At 43.3% G+C, this 20,028-nt stretch overlaps 1 protein-coding gene across 5 annotated transcripts in view; it reads right to left on the bottom strand.

Moving 5' to 3' along the window:
• FOXP2 (forkhead box P2) overlaps nucleotides 1–20,028 on the bottom strand; it is a 537,816-nt gene that overhangs the window by 388,707 nt on the left and 129,081 nt on the right. For 4 of the 5 annotated variants that reach the window (XM_029073155.2, XM_029073165.2, XM_029073166.2 and 1 more), the window contains exon 3: nucleotides 6,191–6,282. The exons of the other annotated variant lie outside the window; for it this stretch is intronic. The gene's annotated coding sequence lies outside the window, so the exon portion shown is untranslated. The remainder of the gene's footprint in view (nucleotides 1–6,190; nucleotides 6,283–20,028) is intronic. 5 annotated transcript variants of the gene reach the window in all.

Genomic DNA, 20,028 nt, shown 5'->3' with positions numbered 1-20,028 from the left:
AATTAAAAACTAATATTTTGAACCCCTGAATGAGATTTATCCAACTAGATATTTGTCAGATTTCTTCCCATTGGTTTCTTTGCTCTGGAAACCACAGCTCTAGAGCCCTGTCCAAAAAGATTTCTTTCATTTTGTGTTCACTGTTGACTATGAAAACATTAAATATTACACCCAGCCTCTGCTTTGCCTCCAGAATTGTTTTTGAACGGAGAGGGCTCTCTGTTCTCTTCAAACCTGAGGACTCCAGAGTGCACTTTAGCAAATCCGTTCATCTGTGTTGTTTATTAAATTCTATAAGGCTACTGATCCATGCACTTAAGTGTCAGAGGAACAAAAAGAAGAAAAAATTGGCACAATGTTCTAGTCTCAGAAGTTTTTATTAACAGAAAGAAAGAATTCTTTAAAAAAGGAACTACTATTCCAGGACAAACAAATATGGCATGGGAGCCAAATTAACTGCCTCCCACAATTATTATTCTTTTGGGGTTTTTTTTTTAAAAAAAACCATTAATAGTTTAGCTCCTATGGACTAGGGACTTTTTTTTTCCTGGTATATTGTGCATAAAAAGAATTCCCGTCTGCTTCAGTGCCTTGCCTTCTTCATGGGCTTAAACCTGTCACATTATTCCATTTGATTTCAGGGAATTCTCATATGGCAATCTATTTTATTTACTTTATCTTCAATAAAATGGTTCAGTGAGCTTTAGCAACTCTGAGACACAAGTTTCAATCAGTTCTCTGGCAAAGGCGTCAATCTACATTAGACCTACTGTGCTGTGAGTTGCAGCTCGAAAGCTGGCGTAAAGCCGGGGCAACAGGGAGCAAGAGAGAAAACCCTAATAATGCAGCCCAGAGAGAAAGCAAATTCTCCCCAGACACTGCAGTGCATTTCTTAGACAATACAGGTGGCTGGTTCAGCACACGATGAGCTCCTTAATAAAAGTGACAGCTAAAAGCAGGCTTTAGTCTCCAGCTTTACTCCACACGACACCCATAATAATAGTCCTCCATTCCCAAGCAATTAAAAAAAAAATCAAATGGCTTAACAGGTAAAAATTAGTTCTCACCTCCACCATTTGGGTCTTGTTCGGAATGAAACTCTAAAAACATCCAAGCTGCAAGCCACCCCGTCCGTAACGTTTTGCTACAATTACTGATACAACAGCCGTCTGCCACAGTCCTTTCCTTACAAATTTGTATGACATTTTAAATATAGCCATTGGATTAGACATTAACCACAAAACAATCAGTGTATTGGAGCAACAGCTCGTTTTGGAAGATGATATCATTAAAGACTAATTCCAAGAAATGTGGAGCTTCGCTGCTAGATGCTGTGAAAATGTCTCCCAAAGCACAAACTTTGTAATAAGTGATGCAAGTTCATATTTGATATGGGCTGTAAAAAGCAGATTATTGTAATAGTGCTCTTCCCAGCAAATCAGACCATTAAGAATGTACTTAATGTTCAGTTGAATTGAAAAGCAGGCCAGTTAAAATCCATATTTTGCTACTTTGTATAATGGTAGCAAAATTTTTACTACCAAATAGCTCCAGGCCACAGATTCGACTTTTGAAATGTAAACTACTTTTTTTCCCCCACTTTGATGAGGAAAGTTTCACTTCTGAGTTTCTTTTCCCTCTTTCCCAGGAATAACTATCACAAAAGGGGTGGTAGTGGGGCACTTTCTTGGAGGATGTGGTAAATGTAGTCCAAATAATCTCCTGCCATATTTACTCACCCATTTGCCATTCATTATGGGCAGGGAACATGTTTACCAACTGTTACATTGTACTCTCCCATGCACACAGGGCAGTGCTCTGCACAAAATAAGCTCAATAAATAAGATTAATTTGTCCAGCACTCACTCTGGTGATCACTTGCATCACTTCCAGAGTGCATCACCATCCAACCTTCCACTAAACAACAATAATAATAATAATTCTGGGATTTTTTAAGCACTTACTGTGTGCCAGGCACTCTACTAAGCACTGGGGTGGATATAAGCAAATCGGGCTGGACACAGCCATTTTACAGATGAGGTAATGAAGGCACAGAGAAGTGAAGTGACTTGTCCAAGGTCACATAGCAGACAAGTGGCAGAGCCGAGGTTAGAACCTTTTGACCTTCTGACTCCCTGGCCGTGTTCCATCTGCTATTTCATGCTGCAGAGCACCATGCTGTTACTTTACAACCAAAGCTTAATGAAACAGTTCCCATGGAAGTTGGGTCCCTACTTTTTAGACAAACATCAAATAAAAACAGGGTCAGGAGCTTTAAGATAGAACAGAAGCATTGATAAAAATTTAGTCAACTGAAATAGGATGGATAAAAATTTATGTGCCCTCCCTCCATCGGTAAAACATAGGTGGATCTTCACAGAGAAAGGATCACCAATCATGGCTGCTGAGAACTTGCTCACTTGGTAAAGTTGGAAAACCAAATGATGTTTGAAGAATTAACCTGTACGGAATTAGTGTTTCGAAGGGGGACTAAGTAAGCTCTGAGTGAAGAAAAGTCTACTTGGTCCACCTCTGTCAGACGAGAGGAAAAAAAATAAAATCAGGTGGCATACTGGGTTCACAAGGTTCTCCTCTAACCTGAAACAATCAGGGACCATACCCAACCAACTCGGTAAAAAGTACACAACCCCCTTTGGATTGAGGGAAATCTTAAAGCCACCCTTGCTCTAATGGACATTTTAGATCCCTCTTCTAGACTGAGTCCACTGTGGGCAGGGATTGTCTCTCTTTGTTGCTGAATTGTACTTTCCAAGCTTTTGTAAGGTGTTCTGCATACAGTAAGCACTCAATAAATACAATTGAGCAAATGAATGAATAAATGAAATGACTTGTAAGAGGGAGATGAAGACTGTGGCTGTATAGCATCTTCAAAGTTAGACAGCAGGATCTGTGATGCCCATCAGCTCTGGTCTGAATCCCCCTAGGCTTACCACCACCCCATCTGGCTGGAAGCAAGACACTGCCCTGCAGAAATCAGTTTTTTTTTCTCCAACATCATCTCCAATCTCCACTGACTCCAGAACTCTGAGCCAAAGTCTTTGTTTCCTTCGTAGAAACGTTTGGATCTGATCAGAATCAGGATTCTGATTCTTTCCGTTTCTCTCCTCCATCATGGAACTCAGATAAAGTGATTGGGACAGAATGGTCACTGAAGCACCCATGTTTTCCCTCAACTGTTAGACAAGGTGAAGGTTCTCAACAAATCTATTTCAGAAAAGTGTGTTTGTCCTTTGATGGGTCTGCACACAAGTTGTGGTTATGTGGTTTCGTAGGGAATGTTGGACTCTAGTAGCATGCTTTACATTGAAGGTTTTTTTGTTTGTTTGTTTGTTTTTAAGACGGTAGGATTATAATGAGGATTCATCTATACAAAGACATTATTGGGAGAGTATTCCTTTGACAGAGAGCAAACCAGAAAGATTCAGAATGGACAGCTTGCAGCTGGAGGTGAGACATTTTTCAAACATGTCCACCTCCTTCTGTGAAATCTGGCTCAATGAACAACAAATTAGAATTGGGGTGGATAGGTCTCTCAACCTAAAGGGCACTTACTGCATTCAGTAAGTATCTGCAGGACAGACAACTATGACAAACGGGTGTATGCCCAAGGGCTGGGGAGAAAGAGGCTTTGAAAGGTGGAAGAACCTGATCATCCCCTTTCCAACATGGCACTACCTATGTGGTCAAAAGTCAGTCACGGATATGCTCAAGAACCCCTCGGATGCTGCTGTTATCCACCAACTCATGGCATGCGGCAAAGTTGTCACCTGGCTTAGGCCAGATCCAGATTAAATCACTTGGCAGGTCCAATAACCACCACCTACCCCCGACCTAGATGAATGCAACCTCCAAAAAAAAAATGACAGAAAACAAAATTGCAGGGCTTCTAGTTAGAGATGATTCTCAAGATCTGGAGCCAAAATACCAGCTCTAGATGCAGCTTCTGCCAACAACCCCACTGCTCTGTGACTTGAGCAAATGAGGGAGAATGATTTTTCACTTAGGGATTCCTTAGAAGGTATTTAAAATGGCTAGTTTCTCCAAACCTGTGGGAAAAAAAAAAGCTGTGCTCTTTGATGTTTCATTGTTATTTCATTGGTGACAAATCCTCCTGAAACTGCAACTGTATGAACATGTGAATATGCCTATCAAAGACACTTTTCCAAAATGTGATGCCGCCATCTATTCCTGCAAATGTTACTGACAACACCATTATGTGGCTGTCGTTCATTACACAGGCTGGAGAAGCCCAGATTTGGCAAGTTGCTGCAAGATTTGTTTCCCCTTTACCAGAATCAAGTGGTAGAGGGGAATCAAAGAACCACAGGAAGAGCAATTGGCAGTGGAACATGGGTTCTCACCCCAAGTTCTAGTCACAGCGCACACTATCCATTAAGGCTTGGTGGAAATCTGTCCTAGTTGGATGACAGCTTCCAATGCAACCCTTATCTGGGGCTGTTGATCTGCTGCCCCTGTGGTCTGGAACTGTTTCTTTGACGGTCTCCTAAACCTTTCTAATACAGTCAAAGAACCTCGCTTTTTTCATAGTTGAACAAAACAGAAATGGAAGCAAAGACATTGTATGGAATGGATACCCAAATACACGATATTTGACTCTTCCCAGGTGAAAAAGCCACAATCAGAATCAAAGTTAGAAAGACACAAGGAAGGGGCACATAATGAGGGCAGGAGGAGTGAAGATAAAATGCAAGGAAAATTTTTCTGATCCAGCCCTTAAGTATCTAGGCATTCCACACATAGGGATGTGGTGGAATTCTTCTCTTTGAACTTCCCAAATTGGGAGTTCAGGACAGTTTTGGGTCTGGGTTTTGTGATACCTGGGATGTAGCCTAAAATCAGCAATGATTCTTGTTGGCATCATATTGAAACCACACTCAAAGTGCTCTCACTGCCGCATCATATTGGCACAGTTGGGCCCTTGGATCACTTAGGCCTTCTACAGCTAATAAAAGACACTCACTCAAATCTATTTTCTCTTCCTCAAACTTTCAGAATTTGCAAAATATATTTCATAGAATCAAGAAAACTTTAATTACTGTTCTGCTGAGCTGCCGTTGCTGTTACACAGGAACCATACACTAATCTCAAAAGGCTTAGGCATAATAAAATCAAATCTCCAAAAAGGAATGAAATTATTAACCTATAATTGTCAATATTTTTTCAACATCTGTGCATCTGAACCAAATTCAAAGTTGACTAAGTAATGCTGAAGAGATCAGAAAAGAGTTTAGCCTCTCAATTGAGACATACTGCTTGGCACAGATTAACTTGGGGCAAGAAAGAAGGTTAATGGGAAATCTGTGGCTAGAATACAGACATTTGGGGGAAGCTTTTAATGGATCTTGAGGCTGAATGGCATACAATCACAAAACATTAAACCAGGATAATCAACCCTTGCAAATACATACCAAAACTTTACTGATTTGCACATCCATTTTAGCTTTTCATCTTCCTCTAGGATTACAACAGATCAGAATCCTAAATATCCACTTTAGGGAGATCTGGTACTTAAATGCATTTTGGAATACTTCCACCAACAGAGAAAAAAAGGCAGCTGTGGGAAGAAATCTTCTTTCTTGGGGACTGAAAGTTGTTCTGGCTTCCAGACACCTTTATTCTAACCCATGAACGAAATGCATTTCTGCATAGACTTTCTTGGTGACCACTGGGTCATCCACCTGGATGAGTCTTTCCAAAATTATTTATTTCTACGACTACCCCACCCCACCTCATGTAAATGGTCATTCTACACAGACAATGAAGTGGAAGCATCTAAATCACCAAGTGTTCTTTTTTTTAAGACAAGTTTTCCCTAGAATCACATTAAAATGCTTGTCCTATTCCAAATGTGTTTGCACACAGATTAAAAATGAGCACCATTCAATTCCCCATTTAAGTTTCTAAACAAACAAAAAAATGGACAGAAGGGTGTAATGCTATATTAAAAGGAGAAGCCAGGAAAACAAACTAAAGGAAATGTGGTCAAGCCAGCCTCTTCATGTTGTCAAACTCCATCTAACAATTTTCAAGCTCATCAGAGAGCGAATCTATCAGAGAGCACTGATGCAGTGAAATAGGATGGACCCCAGAGCATTGGGGAATTAGCAGCACACAGAGCAACTTTCCAGAGTCAAAACGGGGCACTTACTTGCCTCTTCCAGGTCTGCACAAAAACTTTTTAATGCCACCTTAAGCTAGGGTAGTGAACGAGTTCAGTCCCAGCATCACATCACAGTGGACCTGTTAATAGAAAAAGAAAAAGCCTTTGGAAAATAGCCTTATAATTAGGGTGAAGTCTATGCAGGACTGCTCCTCTGTTTGTATTGTAGGGTTCGTAAGTCTGCAAATTCAAGTAAATAGATGTGCATATTTGCTTTGATTTTCCGTTACTCAAACTGTTGATTTCTACCAGTGAAATCCCAAACTCACCGCTCTGGCCAAAGCACTGGAAAAGGGAATCAGCCAAGGGGATACTGGAGTCAGGGAAATCTTCCTGTCTTCCCACTGATTGGGTGCATCTATACTAGTCTAGGCCTCGGGATTCTCATTGGTGAGACGACAGAAGTATCATCAGAGCACTGTACTAAGCACTCAGAGTACAATACAACAGAATTGGTAGCCACGCTCCCTGCCCAAAACAAGCCTACACTCTAGAGGGAGAGACAGACATTAATATAAATAACTTGTAATTCATTTTCATCATCATCACTCCCTGGTGCTTTTGAGTGTTTACTAATAACAATAACTGTGTTATTTGTTAAACGCTTACTATGTGCCAAGCACTGGTCTAAGCACTGGGATAGAAACACGATAGGTCAGACACAGTCCCTGTCCCACATAGGGTTCACAGTCTAAGTAGGAGGGAGATCAGATATTGAATCCCCTTTTTACAGATGAGGAAACTGAGGCACAGATGACTTAAGTAGATTTCCACTAGGCCAGACTGCTTTTTTGTTGTGCAGAGCACAGTATTAAACACTTGGGAGACTACTATAATAAGAAGTAGGCATGCTTCCTCCCCTCATAGAGTTTACAATCTAGTAGGGGCTTAGAATCTCGGTGGGGAGGTTGGTCAAACCCACCCAAACCCAATCTAAAGGGGCATTCCTTTTGGGACAGTGTCACCAATCCAGGGCATCTTGGTGCCCAGGTGCCAACTTCCTTCCTGCCCCAAATACTTGAACTAGATCAAACTAGCCCCGGGGATATAGGCAAATCAACTGTCAAATAAAGAACCCTATCCAGGTCCATGGTGGTCAGTGGCCAATAGGACATTAGGGGTTTTTTTTTACATTTTGCTACTTTTTTTTGATACCTACCTTCTCATCATTAACAATGTCACCATCACTACAATCATTCTGACACGAAGATACCTTGCCGAGGCCCTTCAGGTCTCTCAGCATATTTTACAGTCTACATTTTCATCAGCTCTAGCTACACTTAATATTCCCTCTCAGGTCTAAAAAACAACAACAACAACTGTGGTATTTAGTAAGCTGACTGCCAAGCACTGTGCTAAATACTAGGATGGTAGGGAGGAGAAAAATCAAGCTGGACACAGTCCCTATCTCACTTGGGGCTCACAGTCCAAATAAGAGGGACAAAAGGTATTGAAACCCCATTTTGCAGAGGAGGAAAATGAAGCACAGACACACTTAGCGGTTTACCCAAGGTCACAGAGCAGACAAGAAAAGATGAAACAAAAAACATACAAGACATGGACAAAGATGAATACAAAAAATGAAAACAGAAAGAGCAGCCCAGTACTATGGCTAAAGGAGCAGAATTTCAGGCTCCTCAAGTCCAGCAGTCAGAGTCAGAGTCACAGAGTCAGCCTCCTGGTCAGTTTCAATCTAATGGAGACCACGTACTTCTGCTTCATGTATCCTTCCTGCTGGTGCAGTGCAGGCACTTTTTTATGCTATTTAAGCTCTTACACTGTGCCAGGCAACGTACTAAGCACTGGGTAGATACAGGGTAATCAGGTTGGACATAGTCCCTGTCCCACATAGGGCTCACAGTCTTAATCCCCATTTTTCAGATGGCATAACCGAGGAGCAAAGAAGTGACTAGTCCATGGTCACACAGCAGACAAGGAGCAGAGGATTAGAACACAGGTGCTTCTGTCTCCCAGGTCTGTGCTCTATCCATTCGGCAACACCGCGATTTGGGAGTGAGGCCACAGAAAGTCACGGAAGCAGAAGAGATGGGGGCTTCTCGCAGCCTACCTCAGCAATCTGCAGGGGTGGGAGGCTGGGGATGCATATTGCCACTGTAAACCACTGCTGATTTCTAGATCTGCAGGGATACACCTCTCAGGAAAAATAATGTTGGTATTTGTTAAGCGCTTACTATGTGCAGAGCACTGTTCTAGGCGCTGGGGTAGACACAGGGTCATCAGGTTGTCCCACATGGGGCTCACAGTCTTAATCCCCATTTTACAGATGAGGTAACTGAGGCACAGAAAAGTGAAGTGACTTGCCCACAGTCACACAGCTGACAAGTGGCAGAGCTGGGATTCGAGCTCATGACCTCTGACTCCAAAGCCTGGGCTCTTTCCACTGAGCCACGCTGCTTCTTGAAAAATATGCAACAAGTGTTTGAACTCAGAAATAAGGAAAGATTTTAGATTACCAGAAGGTTAGGGATTGTACTATGGACTATTTTGATATTACCATTTTGCCTGATTGATAAAACAGATGAAACATAGTTTATAACTATAGTTACCAATAATTACTATGCAATGACCGCTCAAAAGAAAGTTATAAATTATCATGACCAGCACTAACGCTTTCTCTGAATGAGTTGAGGAGCTATGATGAACTCAGGAAAAAAGACTCTCCAATTAAGCAAAGTCCCTTACTGCTCTTATTCAAACAGGGAAAGTTATTCCATCACCTTTCTCCCCCGACCCCTCCTCCAAAAAAGTGAGTTTGAATATCTAAACTACTAATTCAATTCAGGGCCTATCATCACCATTATCATTACTGTAATTATCATTATCAACATCCTCATCAATTCCACCATCCCTGCACTCTCCTGTGAGCAGACCATTGTCTTACCTGGGCAAGATAGAGAAAGCTCAGAAACAATCCCTTATACTCTTAAGAGCCCAGCAGCTAGAAGTGAATGTATATCCAGGAGTTAAGACAGCATAAGAGTAAGCAGAAATATTAACACCCCAGCAGATGAATAGACATAGAACAAATAAATAAATCATAATAAATGCATCAGTGCACAGGAGTGCTGAGGTGGCTAAGGGAACAACTACCAACCAACACTTAAGACATTAACTTGGATGAATGACAACTCAATTTCCTGATCACTCTTCGATCACCTTTCATCCATGATTTTCAGAAAGCTGATTCCTTCGAGCTAGACGGCAATTTTGATGTTTTTGTCCTGATAATTCAGAAAAGCATTCAACTCTCCCAACGAGAGTAGACTTCTTTAGCCATGCACCTCCACAGCTTATGGCTTCCTTATGCAATGTGGAAATGAGGCAGATGGCCAGGAGGCCAGAGCAGCAGTCAGGCTTGAACAGAATGTAGGGAATTGAGGGTCTTCTAGAGCAGAGATTGTTACTTAGGAGGAGGCCGAGTTTAATACAGTGTGGGACACTACAAATAGAAAACTTTAGTACCAAGGCCCAGGGCAATGTCTCTGTTTACAAATTTTATCATCTTTACTAATAAGGGGCCGGGGAGTGATTTACTTACAGCAAGATCTCCTTCAGATATGAAGAACAATTCTTCCTTTTTCTTTCTCTCTCTCTCTCTTCCCCAGACATGTCCTTTCTGTTGATTTCTTCCTCCAAAAACCTTCACCAGGCGAAGCCAGTGTCTGACATTGGGCAGCCTCTCACCCTGATTCTAAGCTCTTGCACCCTGTGTGCCATGGAACTTAGGGCTTACGCTTTTCACTGCAACTTGTCACAAAAGCACACTAATAAGACCCACCAAAAGCTACAAATAGGCAAATTGCTTTTCTTGGATGGGTCAGGGATATGGAGAGTGGGGGTTCACCTATACAAGCCCTGAAATGGTGGGGGTCTACCCTAAATTATTTTATAGAATAATTACCTCTGGAATTCTAAGCAGGGCAAAATATAACAAGATGCCAAGATATATTTCCATTTTTCTAAAAAATGAAGGACAAAACAACTATAATTATGATCCAAACCTATAAAGAAACTTATCAAAAGGCTGAGCCCCTGCTTAAAAAAAAACCCTCTTGAAACAACTTTTATAAAAAGTCCTTTCATGCCAGTTAGACTTATCCATTAAAATAATTAGACCAATTAGAACCATTAAACCAACATATAATGTACAACAAGTAAAAGTATGCAACCAAAAGCAGCAAACTGAATAATCATTTCCCTGAATAACATACATACTATCTAAATACTTCCAAATTTCAAACTGAGCTAAGGAAGGTAGAGATACAAGACCTATTTGGGCACAATGGAAAAGAGGAAAATTAAGGAGTGCTGAGGGACCATTTTACTTATAAAAGTTTCCCTTTTTACTGCTTGAGCCCTGAGTCAAGCACTGCATATATATGTAGGTGTCAGTGTTAATGCAGAAACGTGGGCTAAAAAAGCAGCCAAATATCAATATGATGCTAAGTACAGAGCTAGATCATCCATGAGGGCTCAATAGTATCAACCATACACTATTAAAAGAGAGATGCTTGTTCGTTTTTCACTGGTAATGACATAATGACAGGAAGGAGGAGCAAAGAAACCACAAAACAAGAATAATAAGAATTTTAGACCTCTGTCCTGTCACATTTAATGGCTCTTACTCCATCCTAATCCTCCTCAACCTCTCAACTGCCTGTGGACCATTCCCTTCTCCTTAATACATTATCCAACCTTGGCTTCACTGACTCAGTCCTCTCCTGGTTCTCCTGCTCTCTCTCTGGCTGATCATTCTCAGTCTCTTTCGTGGGCATCTCCTCCCCCTCCCACCCCCTAACTGTAGGGGTCCCGCAAGGTTCATTTCTTGATCCCCTTCTATTCTCCATCTACACTCACTCCCGAGAGAACTCATTCGCTCCCACGGCTTCAACTATTATCTCTATGCAGATGACACTGAAATCTATATCTCCTCCCCCGTTCTCTCTCCCTCTCTTTAGGCTTGCATCTCCTCCTACCTTCATGACATCTCTACTTGTATGTCCTCCTACCACCTAAAGCTCAACATGTCCAACACAGAGCTCCTTATCTTTCCTCCCAAAGCCTGCCCTCTCCCTAACTTTCCCGTCACTGTGGACTGCACAACCATCCTTCCCATCTCATAAGCCCACAACCTTGGTGTCATCCTTGACTCTGCTCTCTCATTCATCCCACATATCCAATTTGTCACCAAATCCTGATCTCATCTTCACAACATCGCCAAGATCTGTCCTTATCTCTTTATCCAACTGCTACCACATTATTGCAATCACTTATCCTATCCCGCCTGGAATACTCCATCAGTCTCCTTTCTGACCTCCCAGACTCCCGTCTCTCTCCATTTCAGTCCATACTGCACTCTGCTCCCCAGATTATCTTTCTACAGAAATGTTCTGGGAATGTCACCCCTCTCATCAAAAACCTCCTTTGGTTGCCTATCAACCTCTTTATCAAACAAAAACTCCTCATTATTGGCTTCAAAGCTGTACATCACCTTGCCTCCTTTTACCTTATCTCCATTCTCTCCTTCTACAACCCAGCCCGCATACTCCACATCCCTAGTGATAACCTTCTCACAGTGCCTCCATCTCACCTGTCCCGCCATCCATTCCTGGCCCACGTCCTACCTCTGGCCTGGAACACCCTGCCTCTTCAAACTGGCCAATCACTCTTCCCCCCTTCAAAGTCCTACTGAAGACTCACCTCCTCCAAGAATCCTTCCCAGACTAAACCCCCCTTTTCTTCAGCTCCCCCTCCCTTCCGCATCACCTTGACTTGCTCCCATTGCTCTTCTCCACCCCATAACACACACACACATATATATATATACATATATATATATATATATATCTTCTGTTCATTTATATTGATGCCTGTTTACTCATTTTGATGTCTGTCTCCCCCTTTCTAGACCGTAAGCCCAGTATGGGCAGGGATTGTCTCTATTGCTGAATTGTACTTTCCAAGCACTTAGTATAGTGCTCTGCACACAAACAGCACTCAAATTTGATTGAATGAATGAATGAATAATTGTAGTAGTTGCTAAGCACTTACTATGTTCCATGCACTGTGCTAAGTGCTAGAGTAATGATGATCACGATGGTATTTGTTAAGCGGTTACTGTATTACGGGTTGGGGTAGATAGAAGATAATCAGGGGTACACAACATTACATGGGGATCACAGTCTAAGTGGGAGAAGAACAGGTTTTTAAACCCCATTTTACAGATGTCTCCCAACTGAGGCACAGAGGAAACTAAGTTACTTGTCCAAGGTCACACGGCAGAAAAGTGGTGGAGCTGAGATTAAAACTCACATCCTCTGACTCCCAGGCCCGTGCTCTTTACGTTAGGCCGGGCTGCTTCTGTAAATATCTATGGTATCTAGAATCACATCAGACACAGTCCCTGTCGCACTTAGGGCTCCCAGTGTTGCTGGGAAACAGATCAGTGTAAGGATTGCTCAGGGCAAACAGGCCTGTATGAACCCACTGAATTCTCTGCCGGTGGTGAGAAAACAATGGAATTATTGGAATCACCAGAATATATATGATTGAAGTGAATGAATGAGAGCAGGGAGGCTGGTCACTGGGCATTAGCCCCACCTATTCTGAGCTGGTTACTGCAACTACCATTTCTTCGTGTATGACTCCTAAATCTGCCTCTCCCTACCCATGACTTCTCTCCTCTGCATGCTCACATTTTCCTCCATTCTTCAGGACATCTCTTCTTGGATGGCCCACTGTCACACTGACAAACATAACATGTCCAAAACAGAAATCCTCAGCTTCCCACTCAAACCTTGCCCTCTCCTTGACTTTCTCATGACGCAGACATCACCAGCGTCCTCCATCTCATAAGCCCATAACCTGGGCTTTCCTTAACTTTCATTCAACCTGCTTAGTCTGTCATTAAATCCTAAGAAGCATTTAAGTAGCAGCATGGCATAGTGGGAGTCAGAAAGTCATGGGTTCTAATCTCAGCTCTGCCAATTGTCTGCTGTGGGACCTTGGGCAAGTGACTTCACTTCTCTGGGCCTCAGTTACTTAATCTGTAAAATGGGGATTAAGACTGTGACCCCCATGTGGGACAGGGACTGTGTCCTACCTGATTACTTTGTATCTACCCCGGTCATTAAAACAGTATCTGACACATAGTAAGTGCTTAACAAATACCATCATTATTATTATGTGGGACAAGGACTGTGTCCAATCTGATTAGCCCGTATCTACCCCAGCGGTTAGTACAGTGCCTGGCACATAGTAAGCACTTAAATGCCATAAATAGTAAAAAAAACTCTCCCTCCCACACCTGTAACTCCCCAAGTCCAGCCCCATCTGCAGGCAGACACCAGGATATGATACACTTTACTGGGTTTTTTAAATTTGCTAACAATGGAAACAAATCCAATTCAAATAGCCTTTACCTAAGTCTAACAGTTTCTGCCCCAACACCACCCATACCTGATTCGATCATATTTATTGAGCACTTACTGTATGCAGAGCACTGCACTAAGCCCTTGAGAGAATACAATATAACAAGAAACATTCCCTGCCCACGGCAAGTTTATAGTCTTTTGGAAACAGGGTTTTTTAGCATCCTTTCTCCCATTGAAGGGCAGGAGCCTTGCTCCTCCAGAGTCACAAATGCTTGACCCCAAACCTCTAGGGCATCAGGGTAAAGAAGCAGTGTGGCTTAGTGGAAAGAGCACGGGCTTGGGAGTCAGAGGACATGGGTTCTAATCCTGCCTCCACCATCTATGTGACCTTGGGCAAATCACTTAACTTCTGTCTGTGCCTCAGTTACCTCATCTGCAAAATGGAGATTAAGACTGTGAGCCCCACATGGGACAACCTGACTACCTTGTAATTCCCCCAGTGCTTAGAACAGTGCTTGGCACATAGTAAGCACTTAACAAATATCGTTATTATTATCAGTGCTCAGAAGGGACCACCTCTGATCCCTCTTTGTGGTTTCTGTCCATTCAGAGGCACAACACAAATTTTTCCTGTCTCCTAGTCTCCCAATCAATCAATCATTTAAATTTAGAGAGTGCTCACTGTCTGCCGAGCACTGTACTGAGCACTGGGAGAGAACAATCTCACAGTCAATCAGATGGATTTATTGAGGGCTTATTGTGTGCAGGGCAGTGTAGTAAGTGCTTGGGAAAGTACAACAAAACAATATTCCAAACAGTCTCTGCCTATAGTGAGCTTACAGTCTACAGGGGGAGACAAACATTGATATGAATAAATTATGGATATGTACATAAGTGCTGTGGGTCTGGTGGGGGTGGTGAATACAGAGAGCAACTCAAAGGGATGTGGAAAAAGAGGAAATAAGGGCTTAGTCAGAGAAGGTCTCTTGGAGGAGATGTGCCTTCAATAAGCCTTTGAAGTGGGGGAGAGAATTTGTCCATCATTTATGAAGAGGAAGGGTGTTCCAGGCCAGAGGCAAGACGTGGGTGCGAGATCACTGGCGAGATAGATGAGATCGAGGTACAGTACATAAGCTGGCATTAGAAAAGTCAGGTGTGTGGGCTGAGTTGTAGTAGGACAGTAATGAGGTGAGATAGGAAGGGGCAAGGTGATTGAGGGGTTTAAAGTGATGGTAAGGAGTCTGTTTGATGCAGAGGTGGATGGGCAACCATGGGAGGTTCTTGAGGAATGGGAAAACATTGACTGAATGTTTTTATAGAAAAGTGATCAGGGTAGCAGAATGAAGTATGGATTGGAGTGGGGAGTGGCAGAAGGCAGGGAGGTCAGCTAGGAAGCTGATAAAGTAATCAAGGATATGTTTGGATGGAGAGGAAAGGATGGATTTTAGTAATGCTGTGATGGTTGATCAGGCAGGATTTAGTGATAGAATATATGGGTTGAATAAGCACTTAAATGCCATAATTATTATCATCATTATTATTAGAGAGAGTGTATCAAGGATAATGCCAAGGTTACAGGCTTCTGAGACAGGAAGAATGGTGATGTTGTCTGCAGTACTGGGCAAGTCAGGGGAAGGACAGGGTTTGGGTGGGAAGATAAGGAGTTCAGTTTTTGAATGTTAAGTTTGAGGCAACAGCAGTACATCCAAGAGGAGATGTCTTGAAGGCAGGAGAAAATGTAAGACTACTGAGAGGAAGAGAGGTGCATAGAGGTGGTAATTGGAGTCATGTGAGTGAATGAGTTCTCCAAGGGAGTGGATGCAGATGGAGAATAGAAGGACACATGGCTCACAACACTTCGCCTCTATGATGGCTGAGAGTCTTCTCCCACTACCTGGTCTCTTTACCTCCTCCCCAGGTCTTCTCTCCAATCAGCTTGGCTAAGTATCTACACTTCCCTCAGCCAGGGGCATGAAGGAGTGACTCAGCCTCTCCTATCCGAGTGTAAGGGCCGTCAGAGGACTATCACTTCTCAACATCCTAGCCCTCACCAGTCTCTGGTTGACATATCATTATTAGAGTTGTTCTCACATTCCATTCACAACACTGAGCTATTTCATCTTAAACAGAGCTGTACCGCAAATTGTTTTGTTGACTTATCTGCTGTTGACAATGCTTAGAAGGGCATCACTTTATTCACTGAACCTTGGGAATTCATTTTGTCTTGACTCCCCAGTGAATTTATTTTAGAGCTCTGGGAGAGAATTGCAAAAAGTTCCCAATGCATTAAAATCATTATGACATAATTTATTTTCAGCACCACCTTTCAGGATGTCTTACTTTATACAAAGCAGCCTATTATGACAATTTATCCTTCAGTCTAATCTTTTCTAAATTCACGAACCTGGCTGATTCTGAACAAATGTATAACATCAAATAAAAGCAACATATCAAGGTCAATAAGTGGGTGTATGTATAGGGGGGAATCATAGTGGCATCATCAAGAAGACTTTTAAAAAATGGAATATGTTTTGTCAAAGAGTCAGGGCATGATGAATTCCCATAAAAGGGTTCTTGACTTTGCCAGGTAGTCTTTTTTCAGGCACAAGGAACTCAAAAATTTGATATTTGATCAAACTGTCTATGCACCTCAATCTGTGACCTTTGGACCCTTGATATTCTCCCCACCTCCAACCCCACAGCATTTATGCAAATCTTTAAATATATAATAAATTATTAATAGTAATGCCTGTCTCTCCCTCTAGACTGTAAGCTCTTTATGGACAGGGAACATATCTACTAATTCTGTTGTACTGTATTCTCCCAAGAGCTTAATACAGTTCTCTGCACAAAGTAAGTGCTCAATAAATGATTGATTGAGTGATTTAACATTTGGGAGAATACAACGTAACAGAGTTGGTAGACACTTTTCTTGCCCAAACCACTCACAGTCTTGAGGGAAAGACAGACATTAATATAAATATGTAGATAAGGGCTGTGGGACTGAGGGAGGGAAGAATAAATCAAGCAGATCAGAGTAACATAGAATGGAGTGGGAAAAGAGGAAATGTGGACTTCATCAGGGTAGGCCTCTTGGAGAAGTTGTGCCTTCAAGAAGGTTTTGAAGGTGAAGAGAGTAATTGCATGTAATATACAAAGAGGGAGGATGCTCCAGGACAGAGGTCAGACATGGGTGACAGGTCAGCGGTGAGACAGACACGATTGCAATATAGTGAATAGGTTGGCATTAGGGGAGCCAAGTGTGTGGACTAGGTTGTAGTAGCAGAGTAGTGAGGTGAGGTAGGAGAGGGGAGGGTGATTGAGTGATTTAAAGCCAAGAGTAAGGAATTTCCACTGGAGGTTCTTGAGGAGTGGGGAAACATGGACTAAACATTTTTGTAGAAAAATGATTCGGATAGCCGAGTCAAGTATGGATGGGAGTGGGGAGAGACAAGAGGTAGGGAGGTCAGCAAGAAGGCTGATACAGTAATCAAGGTGGGATAGAATAAATGCTTGGATTAACGTGGAAGCAGTTTTTGGATGGAGAGGAAAGGATGGATTTTACCAATGTTGTGAATGCTGAACTGACAGGATTTAGTTATAGACTGAATATCTATTTGGGTTGAATGATAGAGAAAAGTCAAGGCTAACACCAAGGTTATGGGCTTGAGAGACAGGAAGGATGGTGGTGCTGTCTACAGCAATGGGAAAAATCAGAGAGAGGATAGAGTTTGGGTGAGAAAATAAAGAGTTCTGTTTTGGACACGTTAAAAGTTTGAAGTGACAGTGGGACATTCAAGGAGAGATATCTTGAAGGCAGGAGAAAATACAAGACTGAAAAGAGGAAGGGAGAGATGGATTGGAGATGTAGATTTGGAAGCCATGTCAGTGAATGAGTTCTCCAAGAGAGTGGGTACACATGGAGAATCCATCACCCCTGCCCTCCTACCTTCCTTAACTTCTATTTTTAACCACTCAATCTCCAAGGGCTCCTTCCCCTCTGCCTTCAAACATGCCCACGTCTCCCCCATCCTAAAAAAACCCGCTCTTAACCCCACTTCCCCCTCCAGTTATCATCCTATCTCCCTACTACCCTTCCTTTCCAAAATCCTAGAATGAGTCTACAATCGATGCTTAGAATTCCTTAACTCCCATTCTCTCCTAGACCCCCTCCAATCTGGCTTCCGTCCCCTCCACTCTACCGAGACTGCTCTCTCTAAGGTCACCCATGACCTCCTTCTTGCCAAATCCAATGGCTCCTACTCCATTCTGATCCTCCTTGACCTCTCTGCTGCCTTTGACACTGTCGACCATCCCCTCCTCCTCCATACCTTATCTCACCTTGGCTTCACGGACTCTGTCCTCTCCTGGTTCGCCTCTTACCTCTCTGGCCGGTCATTCTCGGTCTCCTTCGCTGGAGCCTCCTCCCCCTCCCATCCTTTAACTGTTGGAGTTCCTCAAGGGTCAGTTCTTGGCCCTCTTCTGTTCTCCATTTACACTCACTCCCTTGGTGAACTCATTCGCTCTCACGGCTTTGACTACCATCTCTACGCAGATGACACGCAGATCTACATCTCCGCCCCTGTCCTCTCCCCCTCCCTTCAGGCTCGCATCTCCTCCTGCCTCCAGGACGTCTCCACCTGGATGTCAGCCCGCCACCTAAAACTCAACATGAGCAAGACTGAGCTCCTCATCTTCCCTCCCAAACCCGGTCCTCTCCCAGACTTCTCTATCACCGTGGATGGCACAACCATCCTTCCCGTCTCTCAGGCCCGCAATCTCGGTGTCATCCTGGACTCGTCTCTCTCGTTCACCCCACACATCCTATCCGTTACCAAGACCTGCCGGTTTCACCTCTACAATATCGCCAAGATCCGCCCTTTCCTCTCCACCCAAACGGCTACCTTACTATTACGGGCTCTCGTTATATCCCGGCTAGACTACTGTGTCAGCCTTCTCTCTGACCTCCCTTCCTCCTCTCTCGCCCCGCTCCAATCTATTCTTCACTCCGCTGCCCGGCTCATCTTCCTGCAGAAACGATCTGGGCATGTCACTCCCCTTCTTAAACAACTCCAGTGGTTGCCTATCAACCTCCGCTCCAAACAAAAACTCCTCACTCTAGGCTTCAAGGCTCTCCATCACCTTGCCCCTTCCTACCTCTCCTCCCTTCTCTCTTTCTACCACCCACCCTGCACGCTCCGCTCCACTGCCGCCCACCTCCTCACCGTCCCTCGGTCTCGCCTATCCCACCGTCGACCCCTGGGTCACGTCCTCCCGCGGTCCTGGAACGCCCTCCCTCCTCACCTCCGCCAAACTGATTCTCTTTCCCTCTTCAAAACCCTACTTAAAACTCACCTCCTCCAAGAGGCGTTCCCAGACTGAGCTCCTCTTCTCCCTCTACTCCCTCTGCCATCCCCCCTTTACCTCTCCGCAGCTTAACCCTCATTTTCCCCTTTTCCCTCTGCTCCTCCACCTCTCCCTTCCCATCCCCACAGCACTGTACTCGTCCGCTCAACTGTATATATTTTCGTTACCCTATTTATTTTGTTAATGAATTGTACATCGCCTCGATTCTATTTAGTTGCCATTGTTTTTACGAGATGTTCTTCCCCTTGACTCTATTTATTGTCATTGTTCTTGTCTGTCCGTCTCCCCGATTAGACTGTAAGCCCGTCAAACGGCAGGGACTGTCTCTATCTGTTGCCGACTTGTTCATCCCAAGCGCTTAGTACAGTGCTCTGCACATAGTAAGCGCTCAATAAATACTATTGAATGAATGAATGAATGAATGAATGAGAATCAATAGAAGGAGACCCAGAATAGAGCTTTAAGGGACTCCTACAGTTAAAGGATGGAAGGCAGAAGAGCAGCCCATGAAAAACTGAGAATGAGCAGCCAAAGCGATAGGAGGAAAACCAGGATCAGACAGGGTCAGTGAGAGTCCGAGGACTGATTTGATCATTTCCCTAATTAATAGTATTTATTGAACACTTACTCTGTGCAGAACATTGCACTAAGCATCTGGGAGAGTACAGTATAACAGCATTAGTAGATATGATCCCAACCCAAAAGGAGCTTAGTGTACAGAGCAGGAGGCAGACATTAAATTATATCTGCACAAATGCCGTGGAGATGATGGGTAAATATCAAGTGTCTGATCCAATGTGTACTTGGCTTCATGTGGGATCCCACAGGCAAGAGTAAAGAAGCAGCGTAGCCTAGTGAATACAGCATGGCCCTGCGAGTCAGAAGGACCTGGGTTCTATTCCCAGCTCCTCCACTTTGCTGTGTGATCTTGGGCAAGTCACTTCACTTCTCTATGCATTTATCTCACTTGTAAAATGGGGATTAGGACTATGAGCCCAATTGGACATGGATGGTTTTCAACTTGATTAGCTTTAGAACTGTGCCTGCCACAAAGCTATTAATAAA

This window comes from Ornithorhynchus anatinus, chromosome 10, assembly GCF_004115215.2.
Source record: "Ornithorhynchus anatinus isolate Pmale09 chromosome 10, mOrnAna1.pri.v4, whole genome shotgun sequence".
NCBI lineage: Eukaryota > Metazoa > Chordata > Mammalia > Monotremata > Ornithorhynchidae > Ornithorhynchus > Ornithorhynchus anatinus.
Note: the sequence above shows the minus strand (reverse complement) of the source record. Positions and strands in the feature narration are given on the sequence as shown.